We start from the raw sequence: 15,116 nt of genomic DNA on the forward strand, positions 1-15,116 counted from the left end.
TTGAAGTTGGCTTCAGCTATGAATTAATTTAGTAAAGATATAGTTTGCTATGTAACAAAATGAGTGATCAATGATTAAATAACCGTCTTGTAACTCTTATAGAAAGAGATGTTCTTGCAACAATTGACAATGATGTCAGTTTAATTAGCTCATTTGCAACAAATGAATGGTAGATGATTTTCGTTGTAAATGTATTGTACTTAACAATATTATATCTTATTTTCAGTATAATTTAGTTCATTGTTTCTTCATTTTTATATTTTTTTTTGTCACATTTTCTTTAAGATTTTAGCCACACCAGATTTTCATGTCTATATCCGTCCCTGCTACCCATATGTAAGACTCTGATTTTTAGAGCGTTGAAGATGGAATCCAACCTCTAAAATATGGGATAATTTTGAAAGTAAATATATTTTCTCTTAAATAAGCCGGTCTTACACTTGACAGAATAACTAATTGTCACGATATAACGAATTATTGGTTAAGCCACTAAGATTGGTCCAGTTGTGAGGAGTTTGAGTAATATGTTGTAGGTCATGGTTAAGCCACTAAAAAAAGTTATATTGGTTATTATGCATGCAAGTAAGGAACTGAATCAAAACTTTTTCAAAAATAAAAGGTAGGGTTCAAATCTAACAACTGCGATATGATAGATCCATAGTTTTTATGGTAAAGAAAGTTTGCTAACTACATGCAAGAACTCCATTTGCATGTAAAACTAAGATCCTTAAGATTATCTTTATTTATTTGTTTTTTTATTTTTAAGAAGCTAAATTAGCCCACCTAAATTGGCGTCAGAGAGAATCAAATATCCAATGTTTTAAAAACTGGACCGGACCGGCCGGTCCGACCGGTTGAACCGGGAACCGGAGGGTATTCATAGGGTAAAGCAGCATTTGACTGGAATACCCGGGGATACTGAAATTTGCAAGGATGTGCCTCCAGAAGTTCGTTTTTTGGTGAAACAAAATTATGATGAAAATAGCAAGAAAAGAAAAGCCTCAGAAGCGGGTGAAGTTTCAGCCACCGCAGAGGGGGTGGATTACAACAAGTAGAAGCAAACTCAACACCGACAACTTCTAAAAAAGGAAAGAATGTTGGTCGAATTGGTACTTATTTTTTACCTAGAACAACACCGGGAGCTCAACCTACTTTAAAAAGTGTGATACAAAGTAAAGAAGTGGTAGAAAGGTGTGATCTTGCTATTGCGAAGTGGTTTATTGATGCATCTCTTCCTTTCAACGCTGCAAATTCCCCTTATTTTCAACCTGCAGTTGATGCTCTTTGTTGCATGGGTCCTGGATATAAAGTACCTACTATGCATGCCCTTCGTGGTAACTTGTTAAATAAGTGGGTTGTTGATGTGAAGAAACAAATAGAGGAATATCGTACTTATTGGAAAGATACGGGCTGTACTCTTATGGCAGATGGTTGGACCGATCGATGCAGGAGAACTCTTATCAACTTTTTAGTTTATTGCCCTAAAGGAATAGTTTTCATCAAGTCTGTTGATGCTTCTCAACATTCTAAGACTGCAGACATGTTGTTTAAGCTTTTCAAGGAAGTAGTGTTATATGTTGGCCCTGAAAATGTTGTTCAATTCGTCACGGATAATGCTGCGAATTACGTTGCTGCTGGAAAGTTGTTGGAAAATGAGTTTCCGAGATTGTATTGGTCTCCTTGTGCAGCACACTGTATCAATTTAATGTTGCAAGACATGGGTAAATTAGAGGAAGTAAAGGAGGCGGTGTCACATGCTTCAAAAATTACCAAATTCATATATAATCATTGTTTTGCATTGTATTTGATGAGGCAATGCACAAGAGGAAGAAAATACTTCGTCCTGCTCCAACTCGCTTTGCTACTAATTTCATTGCTTTGCAAAGTATTTTGAATCATAAAGATGCTTTGAGAACCATGGTAACATCCAAAGAATGGACAAGCACACATTATTCCAAAGATGCCAAGGCAAAACAATTTGTGGAACAAGTCTTAGACTCAAAATTCTGGTCTGAATGTGCTGACATAGTGAAAATCACAGAACCACTTGTACGTGTGTTACGTATTGTTGATAGTGAAGATAAGCCTGCTATGGGATATCTCTACCGAGCTATGTATAAACCAAGAGAGGAGATTGAGAAGAGGTTTAAAGAAATAAGATGAAGGTGGAGCCTTATTTGAAGATTTTGGATAACCGTTGGGATGCACAACTTCGCAAAAATCTTCATGCTGCTGGTTATTGGTTAAATCCTTCATGTAGATTCAGTCCAGAATATGAAAACCACGAGAACACCACATCTGCCACGTTGGATGTCATTGAAAAGTATGCTTATGATAGTAGAGAACTTCGTGCAAAATTAACAGCTGAGATGAGATCGTTCGGAAATTGTCGAGGTAGTTTTGGAAGGAAAACAGCAGTAGAAGATCGAACTAAAGTGTTACCAGGTAAAATAAATTGATAATCTCTTTTTGTATTTTAGTTCAATGTCAATATGTAATATGTATTTTAAAATGTTTTTATTTTTTATTTTATCACATAATATTGTAGATCAATGGTGGGAAATGTATGGGACTGAAGCACCCCATTTGAAAAAATTGGCTATTCGGATTTTGAGTCAAACTTGTAGTGCCTCCGGTTGCGAAAGAAATTAGAGTGTGTTTGAGCACATTCATTCAAAGAAAAAGGAATAGGTTGGAGCATCAAAAACTTAATGATCTCGTCTTTGTTCGTTACAACTTAAGGCTACAAAATAGGTATTACAAATTTACAATTATTATGCACAAATTTATAATTCATATATAATCAGTTTGGGACTGCTGGTTTTTTTTTTCTTTTGGTGCGGTTTTGCCTTTGTTAGGGGACAACCTTGGCTTTTTAATAGCTACTCTAGCACTTGTTGATTATTATAGCAAATGGAAACATTAATCTATAAAGCTGTTGGTGATGCATTTTGATAAATTATGAGTTCCAACTGTTACACCAGTAGCACCATTTGAAACTTGTTTTTCCAAAATGAGACCTGGTGTGCCTTTTATTGATTTGGTTTTGCATAGTGAGAATGTGAGCTGCTATTGTTAGTGATTCTGTTTAGAACTTCAATATTCTGGTTTATGTGAAATCTATAGTTAGTGAATAAGTGAGCTGCTATTGATGTATTGCCTCCAAAGTTTAATTTCTTTTTGCAAAATAAATACTAGTATAAATACTTATATCTTTTCTTGTATACTGATTTTTTATTTGTAGCATATAATCAAATTCTCTTTCTAATGATTTGTAGAAATCAGAAGAAACAAAATTATGACCCTATCAATTTTGAAACACTCGGTGACCATTCTGATTGGGTGTTGGAGGATTCACCACCATTTTTAACTATTGAGGAAGTGGAAGCACTACACACCGAGCTTGCTAGTATGACAATTGAACCTGTTTCGAATGATATTGGTAAGTTAGTTATTGTGATTGCATTTTTCTTATTTTAATTCATTACTATGTCAATTGCTAAAATAAATCTCTAAATTGATTTTATTGTAGATTTGAATTTGGATGAAGTTGAAGATGATACATGATGACGGATCGTCACACTCTCTAATCCATGCCTATTTTAGCAACATTAGATGCATTTTATTAGGTTTTAAGCAATAAATGTAAGAGAAATCTATTCATAAGCATGATTACTTGTTTTGCAAGAAAACAGGAAAAATTGCAGGAAATTGCTGATTTTCACTACGCTGGGGGCGTAGCCCATCACGCGCTGCGTGATGGAGTTCACAGGGAGCCAAGTTTTTCACCATGATCACGCGCGGCGTGATGCCTGACCACGTGCGGCGTGAAGCTTTGATCAGAATTGGATTGCTCTCTGCCTTGATCACGCGCGGCGTAGCACTTTAGTCTCTCGATGTGTGATATCCATTCATGTATTGTCTCTCGATTTTGCTTGTCGTCTTTTTATTTGATTGGTACTTTTGTAGCACACACGAGGCATGTTCCTTGGTACCTTTGAGCTTTTCTATCCACCCTTACATAGTATTATCCTTTGCTTAACCAATTTGAGCTGAAAAAGAAAATGTTATTTTGCACAACCTTAAGAAATGTTTGATGTAAAAAAAGGAATGACTTTCTTGGAGGTTAGGCACCTAATTAGTGGTTGATGCGCATTGCTAACCACTAAGTTTGGGGTTGCTCTTTGGAATTAGCAACAAATAAAGTTTGGGGTGAGGGTACTAGAGAACTTATACAAAGTTTTGATTGAAAAATTTCAAAAAATTTTGCAAGGCTTTAGTCATGAGAAAGATAGAAGAAAAGTATGAAAAAGAGAAAAAAAAAAAAAAAAAAAAAAAAGGGGCATGAACATGGAAAAAAGAAAAGAAATATTGAAAAAAGAAGTACAAAAAGAAGTGATAGCCTTGATTTCAAAAGAATTACAAAACTTTATTTGATGAATTGAAAAAGTTCTCTAGTCCACTATAGTTCAAAAGAAGAAGTTGGTTTATGAAAATTTTTGACCTTAGGGGGATCTAACTCCAAGTTTTTCTACTACTTATCCCAAAAATGTCACCATCCACCCTAGCCAAGCCACGTTATAACCCTAAAAGACCTCTAAAGTGTGTGCACAAAGTGAACCGAATGAATTCTTAGACTACTTGCAAAATTATTGTTGACTTGCATTGATGTGTTGATTTGAGTGAATTACCAAAATTGAAGAGTGTATGCGAGTAGTGTGATGGAATCATAGAGCCTTGGTTGAAAAGTGTGAATTACTTGAAAATGCCTTGCGGGAACGATTGTGCAATTGAGAATTGTTTGCAGGTGGATCATTGATCATCAGGTGATTCTCACGTATGTATGATTCGAGTGAATCTAAGGAAAATGCCAAGGTCTTGACACAAAAGCTTGAGGTAAAAGTTGTTTCCTTGAGGACAAGGAAAGGTTTAAGTTTGGGGTTGTGATGACGGATCGTCACACTCTCTAATCCATGCCTATTTTAGCAACATTAGATGCATTTTATTAGGTTTTAAGCAATAAATGTAAGAGAAATCTATTCATACGCATGATTACTTGTTTTGCAAGAAAACAAGAAAAATTGCAGGAAATTGCTGATTTTCACTACGCTGGGGGCGTAGCCCATCACGCGCTGCGTGATGGAGTTCACAGGGAGCCAAGTTTTTCACCATGATCACGCGTGGCGTGAAGCTTTGATCAGAATTGGATTGCTCTCTGCCTTGATCACGCGCGGCGTAGCACTGACCACGCGCGGCGTGAAGAAAGGAAAGACAACTACGCCGGGGGCGTGGAGCTATCACGCGCGGCGTGAAGATTGCAGAGTTGAAGATCAGAGACCTCAGATTTGATCACGCGCCGCGTGATACCGTTACACGCACGGCGTAGTTGAAGGATTTGCAACCACGCGCGGCGTGGTTGCGATTATTATATAAGGATTCTGCATTTTCTGTGAAAGGGGTTGGAAAATCTGCTACATTCATCTACTTTCTGGTTTTGGAAGCTTTAAGAGTTGGATCGAGACCTTTATAGGATAGCTTCAAGCTCCTCAATAGCATGGAATCTCAAGCCATGAAGTTGAAGCTAGGACGCGATCGAAGCAACATGAGGAGCTAAATTCCTTGTGGAGGTAGGATCTAGGATAGCTTAGGATGTAGTTGAATCTCATGTAATCTGCTCAATTGTAAGGATTTACTCTGTTAACAGTGTTTACTTAATGCAATTCTTCTCTTAATGCTTTATGATCCTTCATTAGTGTTGTAATGATTTTGAGTTAAGTCACGTATGAGAATATTGATTTAATGTCTGAACTGAATTGCATTGAGCACTCGAGTGTTTCCGGTCGAGAGATTGAAACATAGAGTGTAGCGAACGATCGACGCGCTTTCATATCATTCGTTGTAGGTAGCATCCGCCCGAGAGATCGGGGAAGTATCGACAACGAATAGAGTGGATTTTGACAAGAGATTGCGATTCACTAATTTGTTGATCCAGTTGTGAACACTTGAGTAAATTCGTATGATGCGGTAGATTGCATGTGATTTAGCTATAGACTAGGTGATTCCGATGATTCTACCTCGTTTTTCCACTTATCACAAAGCACGTTTTCTAACAATTCATCACTCAACATACCCCCAATTTATGTGTATTTCTTGCATAATGTTTATGAACACTATTAGACTAGTTTAATCACACAATCCCTGTGGATCGATATTTTATTACTACGTGGTATTTCGTTCACTTGCGAAAATTATCCATCAATACACAACTCAATTCCGGAGAAAACTTGGAACAAAGGGATAATATTGTTGATGGGGGACATGATGTGGATGCTTTTGATGTGGATGCTTTTGATGAAGGAGAGCCCCAACATTGAAACAACTATGCTGCCTCCTTGGAATTAAATTTATTAGACACCGTTTATGTTTTATGTTTAAAACTTATTTGGATTTTTATTTTGTACTATTTTAATGTGTGTGATGTGATGACAATGTTTAAGATTTTAATTTAAGAACTTGTGACATTGTGAGTTTATGGCAGTTTCAAATTTTTATATTTTTTATGCTTTTTTTTCAAAGACCGATTTATCTTATTCGACCGGTTTAATACCTATATAGTATTATTATAGAGACCGGTTCATTCTGCCGGTTTAATCCGGTTTAATCCGGTTTGTCATGCGGTTCGACCAGTGACCCAATGGTTCGACCAGTGAACCAGTGCCCTCGTCAGTTCGATGTCCGGTCCGGTTTTTAAAACACTACAAATATCTTTATTTATCTTTATTTATCTGTAACACGAGCATTAAAACATATAAATCAATTTTTTATACAAGATCATTTATAAGTCTCATGAACAAATATAACGATGCAAATATCTTTATTTATCTTTATTTATCTGTAACACGAGCATTAAAACATATAAATCAATTTTTTATACAAGATCATTTATAAGTCTCATGAACAAATATAACGATTTGCCCTCTTTGTTCTTCCAACTCTCGTAGAAATGAAATTTCTCCATAATTAACCATAAACAATATTTTCAATTAAGTACAAATGTCAAAACCCAACTTTCTAGCTCATAATCAAAACAAGTTGGTAAAAAGTGAAAACTTTATGATCTACCATTTAAAAAATATATGCATGATTCAGAGATTAAACATATTACCGTTTATTTAAGGAGTTTAAATTTCTTACCATTTACATCAATTTATTGTTAATATATAAAATATTTTACTCGCAGGGACAGATGCATTAAGAGGCATGGTGTGGCTAAAGCCACACCAGATTTTTTGATATTTTATTTATACACATGTATATAAATATATATTGTGTTAAATACTATTTTTCGTTACTAGTTAAGTGTATTAATAAAGAAATTTATGTCGTATTTTATGCGTTTAATACTTTAAAAATATACTACTAAAAAATTATTTTTTTAATATTAATTTTATCTTTGATTTTCTCTTTGGTTACTAGTATGCTTAACAAGTGCCCCGGAGCACTGTTTAACATGACTCATAAAAAAAAGTTAAATTGGACAATTGGGCCTTAACTTATTTATGGGTTTCGTATTGGTCTCTTAACTAATTAACGTTACAAATCGGTCTCTTAACTAATTAAAGTTACAAATTGATTTCTTAACATTAATTATGTTGGGCATATTTGTCATTTCCTTTAATTTTACTCAAAAAAACGTTAACTTTATCTTCGGTCTAAGAAAGAGGTCTGAACTCGTAATTATATTTCTTAGCATGCCTATCAATATTACTCATAAATAAATTATTTATGAGTACATATAACGAATAACATAAAACAATGTTAACTTTTTTGAGAAAAACTAACGAAAATGACCAATATGACAAACAAAATTAAAGTTAATTGGTCAATTTGTAACGTTAATTAATTAAAGGACCAATATGAAACCAATAAATAAGTTAAAAAACCAATTGTCCAATTTGGCCAAAAAAAAAAACACATTGTCTTCAATTGAAGTAGTAAACACAAAACACGTATGTTTCTCTCCCTCTTCATCAATCAACTTTATCGCTCACCCTCACGATAGCCACCACCCACCAAATTTGAGCCTCTCATTGTCATTTGGAGCTTTAGATGTGAAAAAATTATTGAGAATGGTTGAGCTTTATCCAAGTGATTTTGTAGATGAGCTAGAAATGGTGGTGCGACATCAACTTCAAAATTATATTAGAAATGTTTAATTTTAGCCACACCAGTATTTTATGTCTGGATCCGTCCCTGATCATACCTATTTCATTGCAAAAGAAAATAAATTATTGTACATATTTTCTCATAATGTTGGGCATGTATTCTTTTCTTTGTCTGAAATATGAAACATGCATCTATCAATACACATACATATTTTTCCACCCCAACATGAGTTTAAATGTACTTATTTTTAAACTGCCTATGACTAATTAAAAATTTGGTACATCTTGAAAAAAACCAAGGAGCATTTCATAGTCATATGACTCAATGTCAGGAATCTCGTCTGAAATAACAAAATCAGCAATGCTCTCGGTCTTGGTCCGACGTTTTTTCACAATCTTTTGCGGTTGATAGAACTCGCACCAGATCTGGTTTGTGGTCTTCGACGACCTGTTTCTTTGCTCCATGTTGAGTTTTTCTTGAACTCATTATTGCCTATATATTACTCCCTTATTAGTTTATAATTGATATGTATGATGAATATAATGTGCAAATAGAAGTAGCTATATATACATGAAGAAAAGAAATAGATTTTTTTCTCCCTGAACCCCCACTTTTTAATTTTATTTCCGTAATACCCCATTCTAAAAACAATTATCGTAATACCCCTGTTTGGAGACAAAACTGCTGCGCAGCAGGCACCTGCACATGGCGGAACTGCCAACCGCGCCATGTCTGTATACATGGCGGAAAAGGCAGGCTTGCCATTGACAAAGGATGGCGGAATTGGGAATGGTGCCATGTGCTCAGAATGGCGGAACTGCCACTGATGCCATGTGCAGGAGATGGCGATATGCAGAAGCACGCCATTGACTATGCTTTCCAACGCTGCTCATCATACCAGTTTTGTTTTTTTTTTTTCCATTTTCCACACTCTCATACCATTTTATATAAATACACACTTTACACTTTCATTTTTCACCCACTAACTTCATCTTCTTCATTTGAATTTTTCCTCATTCACTTTTTATTATACAAAAGATGGCATCTTCTTCCAATGTTTGTGACAACTATTTATCATCAACACCTCTATTTTCTGTGAAATTTGAAGGCCGCCAAAAACATTTTAAATTAATGATTGACAAATTGAGTTCTCTTTCGGCTTTAAAGAGTAAGATTCAAGAAATGTTTTTGTTGAAAAACAATGAACATATAGAAATCGAGCATATGGCCTATTTAAATTCATGCACGGACATCACAAGTGACTCACTCGAAGCTACAACGACAAAATATTGGTACAAATTGAAGGGTGATTTGGAAGTGCAATTGATGTTTTCCTTTGTTGAAAATGAAAAAGAACCACATCGTGGGGAGCCCCTAATATGGTCCTTAAAAATTTAGGTGCACTGGTGATCCTCTTAATTTGACCTGCTACAACAGGTTTCCTTAACTTTTTTGTTGGTGGGTCTCATAACAGTAAAAAAAATTAAAAATTTGTTGATATTAAATTAGGATGATAGATTCCGTTAATGCCTTTGCATTGAACCGTGAATCTAAGTAGTAGTAAGTACAACTCTATCAAAAAACAACCAACAGCCAATCTCACAGTATCAATGCTTCATTGCAAATAAAATCCAAACAGTTTAACAAGATTTCCATTCTCATTGGACCTGTTAATTATCACCGCTCATGAAACTGAAACTTTCTATTTTCATATTATCAAAAATAGATATTTCTTTAATAGATCTTTCTCCTTCTCTATCACGTTTCCCACTCCCATAAGAAATAACTTTAACATACTTGCAGTCTCCAACAACTGATAGTATTGGATCTGTCTTATTCATTGCAAAAACATCTCCTAGACCAACTGGTACATCATCACGACCCATCATATGAAGTATGTCATAAATTATGTCTATTGTTGCAAAGGACGCGTGCGTTTGATGTGGTGTTGCACGAATAGAAAACAATAGCACGAATGAGGAGATGGAGGTGCGGCGTCACTGTTGGGTTGTTCGTCGACGGCGGCGGCGCGGTGGCGCTTGAAAACAGAGGACGCGTGAGATCGAAACAGAATACGATCTGGTTCGCGACGGTTCTTGCAAGGACTAAGAGCAGAGTCACGATAGAGAATATCAGTGTTGGATGAGAACATAAAGCGTTTTTTATATGTTGATGAAATTCTGGGTTGTAGTTGTTCAATTGATGATTTTCTTTTTATGGGTTTACTTTAAAAAAAAATATATTGAGTTTATACGAAGATCGTGATTAATTTGTGGATTTTTACGAAGTTTATGATGAATTTCTGTTTTTAATTAAAAATATTTGTAAAATTGAAATTATTAATATTTCAACATTTTTCCTAACATTATATTATAGTATTAAAAGGAACTACTACTACTAATGCATTAATAAAAAGAAAAAGAACTACGGTTAAAAAAAAAAGATTTGTTCTCATCAATTTTAATAATATTTTATATCTTTTATCTTTAAATGTAATTTTATCTTTAAAGATAAAAATATAAAAAAAATACAAAACATAAAGTCAGGAACAAAAAAATAATTAGTTAAAATAAAAGAAATCTACCCATAAAAATAAGAACCAAAACCATGATAAAATATATGCATAAAAAATAGGTCCTTTATTTTTTATACTGTAAATAAATAAGGGATCAAAGTGTTACAAAAAAAAACTAAAGGACTAAAGTGTTACAAAAAATAAGATAAATGACATGTAATGTAATTTTGCCTAAAAAATAAAAATTTGGGGAAAACATAATTTAGGGATTTAGGGTTTGAAGTTGGGTTACCCTTTGATTAAAACTAGGTTTTCGATTAGACTATTATTACGATCTATCTATACATTTGGAGTTCAATGATCAAAATTTTTTTTCTCATTTGTTTGTTGGTCCAATTAGGTGATATTGAATGATCAGATTGATAAAATTCGAAATCTCCAATCAAAATCGGTAGATTTTGTCAAACTTCACGGCTCATTAATTAAAACTAAGTTTCATATGAGACTTTTTACAATCTGTCTATACATTCGGAGTCTAATGATAAAAAAAAAAAAATCTCATTTGTTTGTTAGTTCAATTATGTGATATTGAACGGTCAGATTGATAAAATCCGAAATCTCCTATTAAAATCAATAGTTTTTGTCAAACTTCACGATCTTTTCATTTAAAATAGGTTTCCGATGAGAGCCCAATACTAGAGCTGTCAAAATGGGCTAGCCTGCCAAGCCTGATAGTTTCCCGGGCTCGGGCCTTGAAAATCCTAGCCCGAATTATTTCCAGGCTTTTTAGCCCGGCCCGATAAAGCCCAATAAAAATATGGGCCGCGGGCGGCCCGCAAACCCGAAAAAATTATAATTTTAAAAAATTATAATTAAAAATAAATATAAATAATCTGTTTTGGATGATTTGAACTTAGTTTGTAATATAAATTACAAAATATCGTCTACTAGACTAGTACTTAAGTAGCGGATGAGTAAAAATAAGGCACCCAAGAAACTCGTAGGTAGTGGATGAGTAAAAATAATATGCGCGAGAAACTCGTACGTAGCAGATGAATAAAAATAGGGCGCGGGAGAAAGTCGTAGATAACGGATGAGTAAAAATAGTGCGCGCGAGAATTATTATTATATATATATAATATAAGTAACAGATGAGTAAAAATAGGATGTGCGAGAATTATTAATCCTAGAAGTAAAAAAAAAAACAAAAAAAAACCGGGCCGGGCTCGGGCACTAATTTTGGTAGCCCATTTTTTATTCGGGCTTTTTAGCCCGGCCCGACGAAGCCCAAAGCCCGACCGGGACGGCCCGAAATCTGTCGGGCCGCCCGTTTTGACAGCTCTATATGAGACTGTTATTATGATCTGTCTATACATTCGGAGTCCGATTATCAAAATTCTTTTTCTTATTTGTTTGTTAGTCCAATTAGGTGATATTGAACGGTCGGATTGATAAAATTCAAAATCTCCAATCAAAATCGGTAGTTTTTGTCAAACTTCATGACCCTTTCATTAAAAATAGATTTCCGATGAGACTGTTATTACGATCTGTCTAAACATTCGGATCTGATGATCAAAATTCTTTTTCTCATTTGTTTGTTAGTCAAATTAGGTGATATTGAAGGGTCAAATTGATAAAATTTGAAATCTCCAATCAAAATCGATAGATTTTATCAAACTTCACGGCTCTTTCATTAAAACTAGGTTCCCGATGAGACTTTTATTACGATCTGTCTATACATTCGGAGTCTGATGATCAAAATTCTTTTTCTCATTTGTTTGTTAGTCCAATTAGGTGATATTGAACATTCATATTGATAAAATTTAAAATCTCCGGTCAAAACTTAAAGTTTTAGTAAAAAAAAAAATTTAGATTTTGAAATATTAAAAAAATTCTTCTTCATTGAAAGCCAACATGACAACACAAAATGGTCATAAAAGGGAAAAATTAATTCATATTCGTATTTTAATTTATACTAAAATACAACACCCAAATAATTTTGGAAATAATCAACGATTTAAAAAAAGTTATACATTGTGTGTAAAAAAAAAAAAGGTTATACATCCAATAATATGTAGTTCTTTGCTAATCGAAAAACAAAATTATATAATGAATTTATGTTTTTTAGTATTTAATTCACCGTAAATATTAGATAAGAAAAAAGATGAACAAATAAAAAAACTAAAAAAATTTCAAAACCAATATTATTTCAGATGAAGAAGATGAGAGCATTATGAAGTTTTAGATATATGACTATGACTAGTTAAAGGGGCAAACATGTAATCAACTACTCATCTCTAAAAAATTTGTTTTTTTTCTTTTAAAAATTTTGTGGGCCCCACTCACCAATAAAAGGAGCAACCTGCTATAGCAGGTTCAATAGAGAGGTTCATTGGTGGACCTTTTATTTGGGGGTTCATATTAGGGGGACCCTTGTACGCGACCTTGAAAAAAATTGGTTAAGTTGTTGTTGTATGTGGTTTATTTTTTATATTATGTCATTTTTTTATGTTTTATGTTTGTGTAATTTTATTAACGATGTAATCCTAAATTTAGCAATTTAATTTTATTTCCTGATTTCGTATGAATGTGGAAAATAATATATATGTGTGTTTTGTTGCGAAATATTAAAATATAATATATTGATAATAGATAGAAAAACACATAGAAATTACATAAAAAAATAAAATTAACTACGATTAATTAGAGGGTCCGGCTGCATTAGGACATTCTCGATAGTTATGACCCGGCACTCGACATAAGCCACATCGGAACTCTCTTTTTTCAAAATCGTCCATTTCAGTTCGGATGCGTGTCTTTTTGGGACGTCCTCTCTTGGTTCTTTTCATATCGGCGCGAGGACAAACAACGTCACCTTCATAAATGGGCCATAAACTCTTGCTTCGAACTACCGGGAAGGCCTCGTCATACACAGCATTTACAGTGGTAACTCGGTACACGTCGTCAATGAATGCTTCATATGAAATGTTAGCATGATTACATGCAGCAATAACATGCGAACATGGCAAGTGTAACGCCTGAAACTTTCCACAGTCGCACATCTTTTCTCTCAAGTGTACCCAGAAATGATCCTTTGGTCGGCCTTCATGGGGATCCTCAGTTTCCTCCACTGAGAAACTATAATTTCGCCGATCAAACTCAGTGACGATACATGAGTTTGACTTACCGAGTGCATCTAAATTCCGCCCTCCTTTGTCAATGGCAAGCCTGCCTTTTCCGCCATGTATACTGACATGGCGCGGTTGGCAGTTCCACCATGTGCAGGTGCCTGCTGCGCAACAGTTTTGTCTCCAAACAGGGATATTACGATAACTGTTTTTAGAATGGGGTATTACGGAAATAAAGTGAAAAAGTGGGGGTACAGGGAGAAAAAAATCAAAAGAAATATATAGAAAATACATAAAATGTTAAAATAATAAATGAGATTCAAATAAGATAAGATCACAGTCTGTCATATTTAAATTTTTTAAAAATAAATAATATTTTCAGCATCTTAATAAGATTAAAAAAAAGAAAAATTGTTTCCAAAGAAAAAAGGAAAAAAGAAAAGAAAAAGAAACCTCCTTGCCTTAATTATTCGATAACTTCCTTTTAGATTTTATGTCCTAAAAGAGATCCAGTAAAAAAAGAAATAATCTAAAAGAGATCCATTATAAAAATTTCAACAAGTTTTGATTCTCAAATATTTTCTATCGTGATTTTTGGTCTCTACTTTTCAATCAACTCGTGTATATTATTCAAAATTTTATTTTATTTTTTTTGCATTCATGTTTAGGACATTATAAAAATATGTCTTGCGAAAGTTTAAATTTTATTAACAATGGATAAATTAAATATGAATTTTTTTAGTTTTTTGAGCTTAAAAATTCATAAATAATTCATCTTATGTTAAAAAATTCTAAATTTTTGTGGGAGAGGTTCTTATAATCTTGAATATCAGAGCCTGGTGAATTGAGATGTAATCTCATTCTATTGATCAATAAAAACTCAATATATTACATGGAGAGTTGCTACTAATTTATATACAAATCAATAAACCTTTAAAGTATTGTAACATATGTAAACTAATAAATAGGAAAAGACTAACAGACTTCCAAACTATAAATGAGATGAAATAGCATCCTTATCATGTAATATCCCCCCACAAGCTGGACTATGTATGTCACAAAGGCCAAGCTTGGAAATTAATGACCCAAAAGAGGGCGCCAACAACGGTTTGGTCAGCACATCAGCAAGTTGAGCAGACGAAGGAATAGGAAGGAGATGAATGAGTCCACTCTGGATTTTCTCGCGGATCACATGACAATCAATTTCGATGTGCTTAGTTCTCTCATGGAAAGCGGGGTTGTGAGCAAGATAAATAGCAGATTTGTTGTCGTAGTAAACGGACGCAGGTTGTGGAAAATTAACACAT

At 34.0% G+C, this 15,116-nt stretch overlaps 1 long non-coding RNA gene across 2 annotated transcripts; it reads left to right on the forward strand.

The window, feature by feature from the left end:
• Positions 1-877: 877 nt before the first annotated feature.
• LOC123908798 lies at positions 878-3,564 on the forward strand. 2 transcript variants are annotated; one of them, XR_006809712.1, is made up of 5 exons: positions 878-1,721; positions 1,969-2,445; positions 2,549-2,754; positions 3,279-3,442; positions 3,533-3,564. It is a non-coding gene; the product is annotated as an uncharacterized LOC123908798 (long non-coding RNA). The 2 variants fall into 2 exon arrangements; XR_006809711.1 differs by having other exon boundaries at positions 878-2,445.
• Positions 3,565-15,116: the final 11,552 nt, after the last annotated feature.

This window comes from Trifolium pratense, linkage group LG2, assembly GCF_020283565.1.
Source record: "Trifolium pratense cultivar HEN17-A07 linkage group LG2, ARS_RC_1.1, whole genome shotgun sequence".
NCBI classification, from domain to species: Eukaryota; Viridiplantae; Streptophyta; class Magnoliopsida; order Fabales; family Fabaceae; genus Trifolium; species Trifolium pratense.